The sequence below is a fragment of the Nematostella vectensis genome, chromosome 5 (assembly GCF_932526225.1).
Source record: "Nematostella vectensis chromosome 5, jaNemVect1.1, whole genome shotgun sequence".
Lineage (NCBI taxonomy): Eukaryota > Metazoa > Cnidaria > Anthozoa > Actiniaria > Edwardsiidae > Nematostella > Nematostella vectensis.
This window is the reverse complement of record NC_064038.1, coordinates 5,109,943-5,122,906: the sequence shown is the minus strand read 5'-3', so window position 1 is coordinate 5,122,906 and position 12,964 is coordinate 5,109,943. Positions and strand designations below refer to the sequence as shown.

Below are 12,964 nucleotides of genomic sequence, written 5' to 3'. Positions count from 1 at the left end.
AAGTGCAAACACAGGGAGGTACCGGAGCAGACAATTGGATCACAAGCTTTACGATCAGCTACAGTCTTGACGGAACTAACTGGTCAGTGTACCAGGAGGGAGGTGTTGATAAGGTATGTAATGGTTGGACCATCAGTCTGTATGGTACTGCCTGGTCAGTGTACCAGGAGGGAGGTGTACCCAAGGTATGTAATGGCCAGACCATCAGTCTGTATGGTACTGCCTGGACAGTGTACCAGGAGGGAGGTGTTGATAAGGTATGTAATGGTTGGACCATCAGTCTGTATGGTACTGCCTGGTCAGTGTACCAGGAGGGAGGTGTACCCAAGGTATGTAATGGCCAGACCATCAGTCTGTATGGTACTGCCTGGTCAGTGTACCAAGAGGGAGGTGTTGATAAGGTATGTAATGGTCAGACCATCAGTCTGTATGGTACTGCCTGGTCAGTGTACCAGGAGGGAGGTGTTGACAAAGTATGTAATGGTCAGACCATCAGTCTGTATGGTACTGCCTGGTCAGTGTACCAGGAGGGAGGTGTTGACAAAGTATGTAATGGTTGGACCATCAGTCTGTATGGTACTGCCTGGTCAGTGTACCAGGAGGGAGGTGTTAACAAGGTATGTAATGGCCAGACCATCAGTCTGTATGGTACTGCCTGGACAGTGTACCAGGAGGGAGGTGTTGATAAGGTATGTAATGGCTGGACCATCAGTCTGTATGGTACTGCCTGGTCAGTGTACCAAGAGGGGAGGTGTTGACAAGGTATGTAATGGTTGGACTATCAGTCCATATGGTACTGCCTGGACAGTGTACCAGGAGGAAGATGTGACAAGGTATTGGTCAGACCATTAGTCAACATGCTTACAACCTTGAAAGTGTTACAGGATGGAGGTTGGTAGTCGGACCATCAGACATAGAACCAGGGCCTGGATGGACTTGAAGCACTTGATGAGTAACATGTACTGTAATGTTTTTCACCAGGTATTCCAAGTTGTTGGTGTAACCCATAATCACCAGGTGGTAGATACTGTCCTTTCTCAACCAATCAAGACAAAACTCCTGAGGATCACTACCGTCACGTGCCACTTCTGGTGTGCACTGAGATTGGAAGTGTATGGTTATGACGCGGACTAATTGTGTTCTGTCCATTAATCTACAAGGTGGGGTGTGGGGTATGGCAGGATTATCATGATTTTGATATTATAAGTGTGTTCTTTCTTATGCCAGGAGGAGCCGATTAATGGCATATTAAACTATCAAATGATTAAACAACCAGTTCACTAATTCAAGAAGAAATTTAACGGATAAAATTGCATCAATTATTATCGTATTAAAAACAGTTTGTTTTCTAATTATATGAATTTAAATATATTATTCTTATAGACACTGTTGAAGGACAAGAATTACAGATGAAGCGCACAAAATAAAAAGATGCACAGTTCATGGGATAGGGATTATGTATTAGAGGCAATTCACAGTACACACTAGGAATAGGGGCTGAGAAAGAGGATGCACAGTTCGCTAGAAACAGATCATGTTGTAGAAAATAATTAAAAGTTCTTTTAATAGTGCTCATGTTATAAAAGAGAATTCACATTTCGCTCAAAACAGATCATGTTGTATAAAGAGAATTAAAAGTTCGCTTAAAAGCGCTCATGATATAAAAGAGAATTCACATTTCACTAGAAACAGATCTTGTTGTATAAAGAGAATTAAAAGTTCGCTTAAAAGTGCTCATGTTATAAAAAAGAATTCACATATTGCAAAAGCTCTAAACTCAACACTAAAATGAATTGTGAAACGTTTAACTTCTTCATTTTCGTCCTTATCGGACCTTGGTAATAATTCCGCATCAAAATAAGGTGATGGGTGCATGTTGTAAAAATCGAAGTCATGTTAGGATTGTAATAATAAACATTACCAACTGATGCCGAAATGCTGTTACGTCATGTTTTATCGCGCGGGTCGATCACACTAGCACGGATATTCAAAAGTATCCGGATTCGTTTTGCCAAAAGCGGATCACTTGATTTGCGTCCACACTATCGTTTTCGCAGGGTTTTCGCTTTGATGCAGTCGTCCACACTAACACGGTACGGCGTGACGTAATTTTTTTTATGCGCATGCTCATAGAAGCAGACGAGCCTGCGAGATGACGTCATCGTTTTCAATTTGACACGGATTCGACCGTCTACACAACGGACCAAAGTATATGGATATATTTTGATTCACTTTCGACAGAGTTTTTTAAAGTATCCGGATTCCCGTGTTAGTGTGGACGGAATGCCTAAACGTATCAAAAATACGGATTCAAACGAATCCGTGTTAGTGTGGACGGCCCCTCAAAAGCCTACAATAAACACCGACTCCAGACATGCGCAGTACCATAACGCTGCCCCTTAAGGCTTGTTAACCTTGAAAAGTGAAGGTTTTTACTCGCGGGCTTTTACTGAACATGAAACAAACAAATTTCTTTGTAAGTCAAAAGAAAGTGGTTCCAAGTTAATTGGACACCCAAGGCATAACGCAAAAACAAAAAAGTTGTACAATTAAAACAAGATCCAGATGGATAAAATTGAAAAAAATCTATTGAAAAGCAATAAGATTTGATGTTATCATGATCACGCTTCCCAAATTTGAATAAACAATGATTTGAAAGTTTGCGAAAGCAGCAAATAAATCGAAAAGTAACGGGGGAGATCAGAAAACATTTGACGGCGAATTGTTCCTAATGACACAGTAAATCATTTAGAAAAGTACCGAATAATTATTTATTCACGAAATTCTTAAGATCAATATTCGAAGTCTATCACGAACAAAACTTAAAGTTTGTTCGACACAAATAACAAAAGACAATAAACTGTTTTAGAAAACGAATAATAATTCTCAGTCCATCATTCAAACAGAGACGAATTAATAATTAACAAAAGTTTTTAAATAAATAAGAAGTATATCAAAATCATATTATCTTCCCTTCATAACAGAAGGGACTAGAAACTTGGAATTTTACTTTTCTTTCGGTAACTTTTTAAACAATAAACCATTTTTAAACAAATAATCTTACTCAGCGAATCAAAGCAGATACTAATTAATAAGTAACGAAAGCTTTCAAACCCAAAATGAAGTTCCTCACAAATCAAACCAGAGACCAGAGGCGGATTTCAAAATAGGGGGTGGATTATGGCCGGATAGATGGCTTATATCTGATCTAGTGGCTCTTGGTAGGTTAAATAAATCTAACTACTTCACGCTGAATTGGATTTGTCGCGTCAACAAAGTCAAGCAGTCAAAGGCACATGGACAGTACATCCCTTCCCTCACACATTTATTTTCTTCAAACAAAGTGACTTTTAAGTTGTTTTTATTAACTCAAAAAGGGGGGGGGGGTGGATATCCACCCAAACTACCCCCCCTGTATCCGCACACCCCGAGACGAATAAATAATTAACGAAAGCTTTTAAACCCAAATAAGAAGTTCCTAAAAAAATATTATATCATTTTTATCTTGGCTTCTGCCCTTCATAAAAAAAGGAACAACTTCTAGAGGGAAGCAAAGAAATTCCGAATTTGACTTTTCTTTCGGTAACTTCATTTAACGATAAACAAATCTTAAAGTTTGTTTAACAGAAATAACAAGATAATAAACTTGTTAGAAAACAAATACTTCTACTTAGCGAATCAAAGCAGCGACGAATTAATAATTTACGAAAGCTTTTAAATCAAAATAAGAAGTTCCTCAAAAACATATCATTTTAAAGATTGGTCGGCATGTCATTCCTACAAATTCTCCGTTTCACTTTTTATATATCCTTAATCTTGGCTTTCCTTCCCTTCTTAATAGAAGGGACTTCTAAAGGGAAGCAAAGAAACTCGGAATTTGACTTTTCTTTCGGTAACTTCATTAAGAACAGCTCTTCGTATCTGGGAGGGCCGATCATCTCTCGTAGTTTCGAAGGCGATGCTCTTTCTTGCTGGATGAGGTGTCTTGACGTCTTGGAGTGTTTGTCTGTCAATGTGGCGGCCATTGCTGGCGTGAGCTTGAAGTTTTGGTGCGAGTTACTGTCTGTCGATAAGTACAGCTGCCAAGACGAGAAGTACCAGCCAAACTCCACCTCAGACCATTACGAAATAAAGGTACGAAATTATTTCAAGGTATCCAATGTATTTTTAAAAACGATCTGTTATAGAGAATGAAATAAGTAAATTAACGTCTATATTTCTTATTTTTTATTTTGCGTTTTGTAATGTTACGTTTTCGATCAACAAAAGCCAGGATCGTGCACGCTACTTTTAACTATTTTTGGGCAGGAAAACAATTACTGTCTTGTACTATTTTATTGAAGGCCGAGGTCAGTATTTTCAAGTCCGAGGTCACGGTATTTCACGATAGGGACCGACCCTTAGCTCCATTTTGTATTCCACACAACGCTTTTAATCCTCCACAAATACAGAACCACCAAAGAAGACATCCTCTAAGTTTTGACCAACAATTTTGTAAAATAATTCAGTTCAAATTTATACGTCGTTCTCAACTCGAAATGATCGTAGAAATGTCTTCTTTCGCTTTGTCGCGAGGTCCGGGTCGTAAGATGCCGGACCTCACGAGAGCCAATCAGAGCGCTGGATTTGATGGATACAAGACCACGAAAAAAATCTATTTTTTTAATTTAAAAATTATTTTTACAAAGTTTTAATGGAGTAAAAATGCTTACGCATTACACAGTTTAGTATGTCTGAGTAATATTGACACACTGAAGTTCAATTTACACTGAACTGAAATTTAATACTTGGATTTATAAATTATTTAAGATGTGGCATTTGTTTGCTCAGTTATGAGTTTATTTTGCTTACACAATTACCACACCACACTGATATACAATGATTAAACAACAATTTTCACATGCACGATCGATACCTATAAAACCACATAGTTTACGAAGAGTGCTAAAAAGTACGGGAAACTTATGAAAAATGCGCTTTATCGATATAGCTTAGTCGTCTAGAGAAATCACCAGTTAGCGCAACTCTATTTTTGTGTGTTGTTTTGTTATCTGTTGAATAATTTAGCTTTCTTGAGAAATACAGCAAAAAGCAGAAAATGACAGTTCTATGGCACGATTTAATTTACTACATCAGTGATCAGTAAATAATCGTGATTGAATAACATGACTTGAGATTAGTTATCCATTCCTATTTAGGAATATACCTCGTCGTTTAAGGAGTCTCCGTACAATTTACTAGTTTACTACTCATGGGGGAAGATTTACAGTTTTCACAAGAGCAAAGCTGGCTATTGAAAAATACAATATCATACGAATCTGCAGAACATTTTATAGTGGAGCAAACATACCAAAAATATGTGCCGTAATGCATTAACTTGATTATGATTCCAAACTAAAAGCCAATGTAATTGAAAGAATCAAAGCCAACTAGAAAGAAGCAATTTCAATTTGCAGTCACAAATTACAACACACTGTTCTTTAAGAAAAGATGACATCACAGCGTGCTATCAACAACAAAATATACAAATTCGTGGGAAAGATTTCCGTGGAAATAGAAAGCGAGATAAGATTATGACCGCAAATAGAATGGGAAGAATGGGAAGGAAACTCCTTCCTCCCCATCCTTTGTTGCCATTCCCCGCGCGCAGTCATACTATTGCTACAAAACTATTGCTCTCCGCTGGAACAGGAAGGCAACGAGACGGGTCTCGGTTGCGTGACTGTTGTTCAGGATACGCTGTAACGTTATTCGGTAATTTTTCCTCATCCTCGGGGACCCATGGCGACTTGGAGACCAGCGAGACGTCTTTTTCGTCTACGCGCGTACTCTCGATTCGGTTCTCTGCATCGCCCTGGGTCCCCGAGGATGATTTTTTATGTCATTACAGAAATTTGTCAGAGAATATCTATTCTAAGTTCTGAGTCGATTGATAAAAGATAGAGGCTCAAACAAAGTTAGGTCCATTTTTTGTTTTGTTTTTACAACGGAAAAGTGATTTCAGTCAAGACTTTAGACGAAAAATGACATCAAAATGCTGTAACCACCAGCGACCTGGAAAAAACGACGACGGCAAAATGGACGACGACAGCAGAAAGCACTGGAATTTCATTCAATATTCTGTAGAAGCAGGTGAAAATGCGTTCTGTCTGAAACATTTCAGACGTTTTCAACCCAACCACAATCGAGCCGCATACCTTTTTTCCAATCTCGTTGTAAAAGCCGTCGTTGTATAATGATATTCCTGACAGGCTCTTTACACAATTGTATATTTTCCAGAGCGCATGTGAGCACAAGCCGTGTAAGAATGGAACATGTAACACCAGCAAACACGACGATACCTACACGTGTGTCTGCGATGATGGATTTATCGGAGAGAATTGCGACATAAGTATGACATAAACATAATAAATTATTTTCTAAATTTAAGGCCGACGAGTCAATTTGTATATTTAAATAGTACTAACATTCTAATGGAAATGTAATAACAGAGGCATTTAACTCGTGATGAATTGAATTATACTGATGAGGCTCAATGTAATCTTAACAGAGGAAGCTCGAGCTCTTGGGATGGAAGATGGCAGAATCAAAGACGACCAAATCACCCAGAGCTCTTATTACCACTATATGTCTATGGGAAAGCACGCACGCTTGAACCTATTCGTGGGTTTAGGAGCCTGGATAGCACAAGGATTTGCATCTGGGGAACGGATACAGATTGACCTGAAGCGACTTGTGATAGTCACCAAAGTTGCAACACAGGGAAGATATGGACTCGAGAGATGGATAACAAGCTTTACCATCAGCTACAGCCTAGACGGAACTAACTGGAAAGTGTACCAGAAGGGAGGCGTTGACAAGGTATGTAATGGTCGGACCATCAGTCTGTATGGTACTGCCTGGTCAGTGTACCAGGAGGGAGGTGTTGACAAGGTATGTAATGGTCGGACCATCAGTCTGTATGGTACTACCTGGACCATCAGTCTGTATGGTACTGCCTGGTCAGTGTACCAGGAGGGAGGTGTTGACAAGGTATGTAATGGTTGGACCATCAGTCTGTATGGTACTACCTGGACCATCAGTCTGTATGGTACTGCCTGGTCAGTGTACCAGGAGGGAGGTGTTGACAGGGTATGTAATGGTCAGACCATCAGTCTGTATGGTACTGCCTGGTCAGTGTACTAGGAGGGAGGTGTTGACAAGGTATGTAATGGTTGGACCATCAGTCTGTATGATACTGCCTGGTCAGTGTACCAGGAGGGAGGTGTTGACAAGGTATTGGTCAGACCATCAGTCTGTATGGTACTGCCTGGTCAGTGTACCAGGAGGGAGGTGTTGATAAGGTATGTAATGGTTAAACCATCAGTCTGTATGGTACTGCCTGGTCAGTGTACCAAGAGGGAGGTGTTGACAAGGTATGTAATGGTCAGACCATCAGTCTGTATGGTACTGCCTGGTCAGTGTACCAGGAGGGAGGTGTTGATAAGGTATGTAATGGTTAAACCATCAGTCTGTATGGTACTGCCTGGTCAGTGTACCAGGAGGGAGGTGTTGACAAGGTATGTAATGGTCAGACCATCAGTCTGTATGGTACTGCCTGGTCAGTGTACCAGGAGGGAGGTGTTAACAAGGTATGTAATGGTTGGACCATCAGTCTGTATGGTACTGCCTGGTCAGTGTACCAGGAGGGAGGTGTTGGCAAGGTATGTAATGGTCAGACCATCAGTCTGTATGGTACTGCCTGGTCAGTGTACCAGGAGGGAGGGGTTATCAAGGTATGTAATGGCCAGACCATCAGTCTGTATGGTACTGCCTGGTCAGTGTACCAGGAGGGAGGTGTTGACAAGGTATGTAATGGTCAGACCATCAGTCTGTATGGTACTGCCTGGACAGTGTACCAGGAGGGAGGTGTTGGCAAGGTATTTTATGGTTGGACCATCAGTCTGTATGGTACTGCCTGGTCAGTGTACCAGGAGGGAGGTGTTGACAAGGTATGTATTGGTCGGACCACCAGTTTGTATGGTACTGCCTGGACAGTGTACCAGGAGGGAGGTGTACCCAAGGTATGTAATGGTTGGACCATCAGTCCGTATGGTACTGCCTGGACAGTGTACCAGGAGGGAGGTGTTAACAAGGTATGTAATGGTCGGACCATCAGTCTGTATGGTACTGCCTGGACAGTGTTCCAAGAGGGAGGTGTTAACAAGGTATGTAATGGTTGGACCATCAGTCCGTATGGTACTGCCTGGACAGTGTACCAGGAGGGAGGTGTTAACAAGGTATGTAATGGTCGGACCATCAGTCTGTATGGTACTGCCTGGACAGTGTACCAGGAGGGAGATGTGACAAGGTATTTGTCAGACCATTAGTCAACATGCTTACAACTTTGAAAGTGTTACAGGATGGAGGTTGGTAGTCGGACCATCAGATATAGAACCAGGACCTGGATGGACTTGAGGCACTTGATGAGTGACATGTACTGGAATGTTTTTCACCAGGTATTCCAAGTTGTAGGTGTAACCAATCGTCACCAGGTGGTAGATACTGTCCTCCCTCAACCAATCAAGACAAAACTCCTGAGGATTACTACCGTCACGTGCAAAGGATACTGTGCACTGAGAATGGAAGTGTATGGTTATGACGCGGACTAATTGTGTTCCGTCCATTCATCTACAAGGTGGGGTGTAGGGTATGGCAGGATTATCATGATTGGGATATTATAAGTGTGTTCTTTCTTATGCCAGAATGAGCCGATTAATGGCATATTAAGCTATCAAATGATTAAACAACCAGTTCACTAATTCAAGAAGAAATTTAACGGATAAAATTGCATCAATAATTATCGTATTAAAAACAGTTTGTTTTCTAATTATATGAATTTAAATATATTATTCTTATAGACACTGTTGGAGGACAAGAATTACAGATGAAGCGCACAAAATAAAGAGATGCACAGTTAATGGGATAGGGATTATGTTTTAGAGGCAATTCACAGTACACACCAGGAATAGGGGCTGAGAAAGAGGGTGCACAGTTCGCTTGAAACAGATCATGTTGTAGAAAATAATTAAAAGTTCTTTTAATAGTGCTCATGTTATAAAAGAGAATTCACATTTCGCTCAAAACAGATCATGTTGTATAAAGAGAATTAAAAGTTCGCTGAAAAGAGAATTCACATTTCAATAGAAACAGATCTTGTTGTATAAAGAGAATTAAAAGTTCGCTTAAAAGTGCTCATGTTATAAAAAATAATTCAATTATTGCAAAAGCTCTAAACTCAACACTAAAATGAATTGTGAAACGTTTAACTTCTTCATTTTTCGTCCTTATCGGACCTTGGTAATAATTCCGCATCTAAATAAGTTGATGGGTGCATGTTGTAAAAATCGAAGTCATGTTAGGATTGTAATAATAAACATTACCAACTGATGTCGAAATGCTGTTACGTCATGTGTTATCGCGCGGGTCGATCACACTAGCACGGATATTCAAAAGTATCCGGATTCGTTTCGCCGAAAGCGGATCACTTGATTTGCGTCCACACTATCATTTTCGCAGGGTTTTCGCTTGGATGCAGTCGTCCACACTAACACGGTACGGCGTGACGTATTTTTTTTATGCGCATGCTCATAGCAGACAAGCCTGCGAGATGACGTCATCGTTTTCAGTTTGACACGGATTCGACCGTCTACACACCGGACCAAAGTATATGGATTTATTTTGATTCACTTTCGACAGCGTTTTTTAAAGGATCCGGATTCGCTGGATCCTACCCCAGTGTTAGTGTGGATGGAAGGCCTAAACGCATCAAAAATACGGATTCAAACGAATCCGTGTTAGTGTGGACGGCCCCTCAAAAGCCTAAAATAAACACCGACTCCAGACATGCGCAGTAGCATAACGCTGCCCCTTAAAGGCTTGTTAACCTTGAAAAGTGAAGGTTTTTACTCGCGGGTTTTTACTGAACATGAAACAAACAATGTTCTTTGTAAGTCAAAAGAAAGTGGTTCCAAGTTAATTGGACACCCACGGCATAACGCAAAAAGAAAAAAGTTGTACAATTAAAACAAGATCCAGATGGATAAAATTGAAAAAAAATATATTGAAAAGCAATAATATTTCATGTTGGGGGGGGGGACTGGGTGGTTTGAGTGAAACCCCCCTGGGGGCCGCTGCGGGCCCCTCCGACCCAACCAACCCCATCTTAGGCTTGGGAGGCGCGGAGCGCCCCTCCGATCCCCCCCCCCCTCCCCCCCCCCCAGCAATTCCCGCAATTCTACGAGCTATTCCCCTTCTATGTATATCAAACATATAATGTTTCACGTACATAAATAGTTAGGGCAATTGTTCATGTAGGCCGGGCGCGGTTCGCGTACACGACCTTTTTGGGGCAATCGCTTATGTAGGCCGGGCGCGGTTCGCGTACACGACACTTTGGGGCATTTGCTCATGTAGGCCGGGCGCGGTTTGCGTAGATGGGTAGGTCTACGCAAAACACACTCCGCGTAGATGGGTAAATAGCGATGGTGTCGGGGACGTGTGCTAGGGCCGCGAAAACGAGGAGGGCCGCCAACCTACGGAGCGCGGAATAACCGTTTTTTGGACGTAAATTCAAAGCCGCTGGCGTGGCGTTTAAACCTGAGTTCTACTCGAACACCTCGCTCCCGAACTCCTCGCGAATTTCTCGCAGCCTCTTTTTCATCTTTTCGCGTCTCCAGGGAGGGCCCTTTCCTGCTTTTTTTCTGACGCGGTGCGAGGCCGTGTCGAGCTCTGATAGCGGCCTTAAGCGCGTAGTATCTCTCTTGTTCCTGAAGTATTAGCCGAAACTCTTCGTCTGAGATATGCCCGTCCTGCAGAGCCTTAGAGACCAGCTCGCTGATCGAGTTTTTCTTACTCTCCGCTAAAACCATCGTGTCTTCGTGTTTAGCCACCTTGGTCATAAGACCCCTAGAGACTACCCCCGCGCCCGCGCTCACGACACCGACCAGCCCAGCGAACCCTGCCAGCGGACCGCCGATCAGAACCCCTATCCTACTCAAAGAGACCCCCAGCCCGGCGCTGGAAAGCGCCCCTGCAGCGATGCCGGATGCCACAGACAAAGCATGGGTAACGGCGAAGGCGCGCTTATACCTCTTCCGCACCTGTCGATGATGCGTTATCTCGTTGTCTAGAATCGCCTGAGTGTTACATATTTTCTGGAGTCGGAAGCTTTGCACGTCGCCGCCGATGCTTGCCGGAGCGGTGGGCGTCATGTGCGTACCCTTCGGGGGGCAGACGCTGGGAAGCGAGGGGTATATGGCACCGCTGCTAACGCCGCTGTTTGCCATTCTTGTTATGTCGGACATAGGTTAGCTCTAATACGAGGCGAACAGGCTTGCTCTTAAAGTCCACCCGTCTACCGCGGTCATCCCTGATCCATATTCGGATACTCGAGATAAACTCAGAGGATGATGCTGCGACACAAACGGGGATGTCGGGCCCATAGACGACTTTCTCGTGCGGCCTCCCGCGGGTTTCTAGGCAAGCGAGAACGTTTGAAGGTTCGTCTAAGGCGGGGCATTGCGTGCGGTCTACGACATCGCAGAAGATGTAGAGGGCCTCTATTTTCGGCAAAGTCACCTTAAGTGGGGACCCCCCCACGGGCAGCGCGAGGCCCTGCCCCCCCAATTGATCGTCTTTAGCCTCTAGCCCAAATAGTGCGCAAAGCTCGGCATTCAGGAACGCAACGCCTTTGGACATAAGCGCGATCCTCCCGGTGAGGGGATCCAGCTTCGCGCTCAGAATCTTGCTTTCAGCGCGGTTGATCGTTTCCACGATGGACTCGGCCGTGTGGTGCCCGGCTGGCAGAGTAGCGATGGGCGGGAGGGAAGCTATGGTCGTTATCCGATGCTCCCGCTCGAGATTATACCAGCTGTTAAACAGCGAGCACTGCCGGAGCGCCACGAAGCGTCGGCGCCTTATCGGCTGCTCGAATAAGAGCGTCAGTTCGCCTTCGGTGAACACGGCATGTAGGACCACCATTGTGTTGAACATAGCACGCCTTCGTGTTTAATAGGACTGAGCATGGATTGGGAAGGCTGGCGGATGCTGAACGAGGAGGCGATTCCCCGAAGGAAGGAGGAGGAGACGAAGAAGGCGGCAGTTGCGGCGGGAGCCTCTATAGCCGAGCATATCAAACACGCTATAGCCGAACAAGTCAAAAAACCGGTTTCCCTAGGTCTCTGACCCTCGCGCAAAAGCTGCTCTACGCCGTGCCCGCGACCCCCGTGGAGAGCACGGCCTCAGACATCACCCCACTACTCACGCAGCTAGAGATACACGTGGCTGAGGACAAATCATTCACGACTGGGGTCCGAGACATATTCAAAGAGACAGTAGTCACGCACAAGTCCGCCAAGGAGTCTCGCCGGTGGCTATCGGAGCCTTCCTATGGGTACTGGCCACAGCAACTCAACTTTGCAGTCTGGTGCGCAACCGCCGGATGTGGGGTGTCCCTAGTCGACCACGCTTTCGCCATGCTCCCCTCTGTCATCAGGGGATTTCTAAGGTTTTACGTCTACTTTACCACCCGGAGGATACTCTACGAGCTCGGCGCCCCCCTTCCTGGCGACAGCCCGTTCACGCAAAAAGGTAACCCCTACAAGAAGGCCGCTTTCGAGCGTCTATGTATAGAGTTCGGTTTGCCGCGTAAGCCGGACTTCCGATGGAAAGGCGGGCGGAACCACGGGCTAGGCGATGTGTTTGTGTTCTACCCGGGGGAGGAGTATCGCAACGTGCACGTGATCTGTGGCTACGACACGGCGGCGGACGAGTACCCGAGCCACCTCAATCTGTTTAGCGACGAAGGTGGGACGTACAATAGTGGGAAGAAGGTAGGTTACATACGCAACGACGACCACGGGGGCGTGCATTATAGCTGGTTTGCGCCTCCCAAAGGTGAGGGGCTGACAAGAGCAGGGCTAGG

At 44.0% G+C, this 12,964-nt stretch overlaps 1 non-coding gene across 1 annotated transcript; it reads left to right on the top strand.

Annotated features, from left to right (window-relative positions):
* Window positions 1–729: 729 nt before the first annotated feature.
* Window positions 730–1,931, top strand: LOC5496981. The gene is made up of 2 exons (XR_007308204.1): window positions 730–1,160; window positions 1,384–1,931. It is a non-coding gene; the product is annotated as an uncharacterized LOC5496981 (transcript).
* The last annotated feature ends 11,033 nt before the right edge of the window (window positions 1,932–12,964 follow it).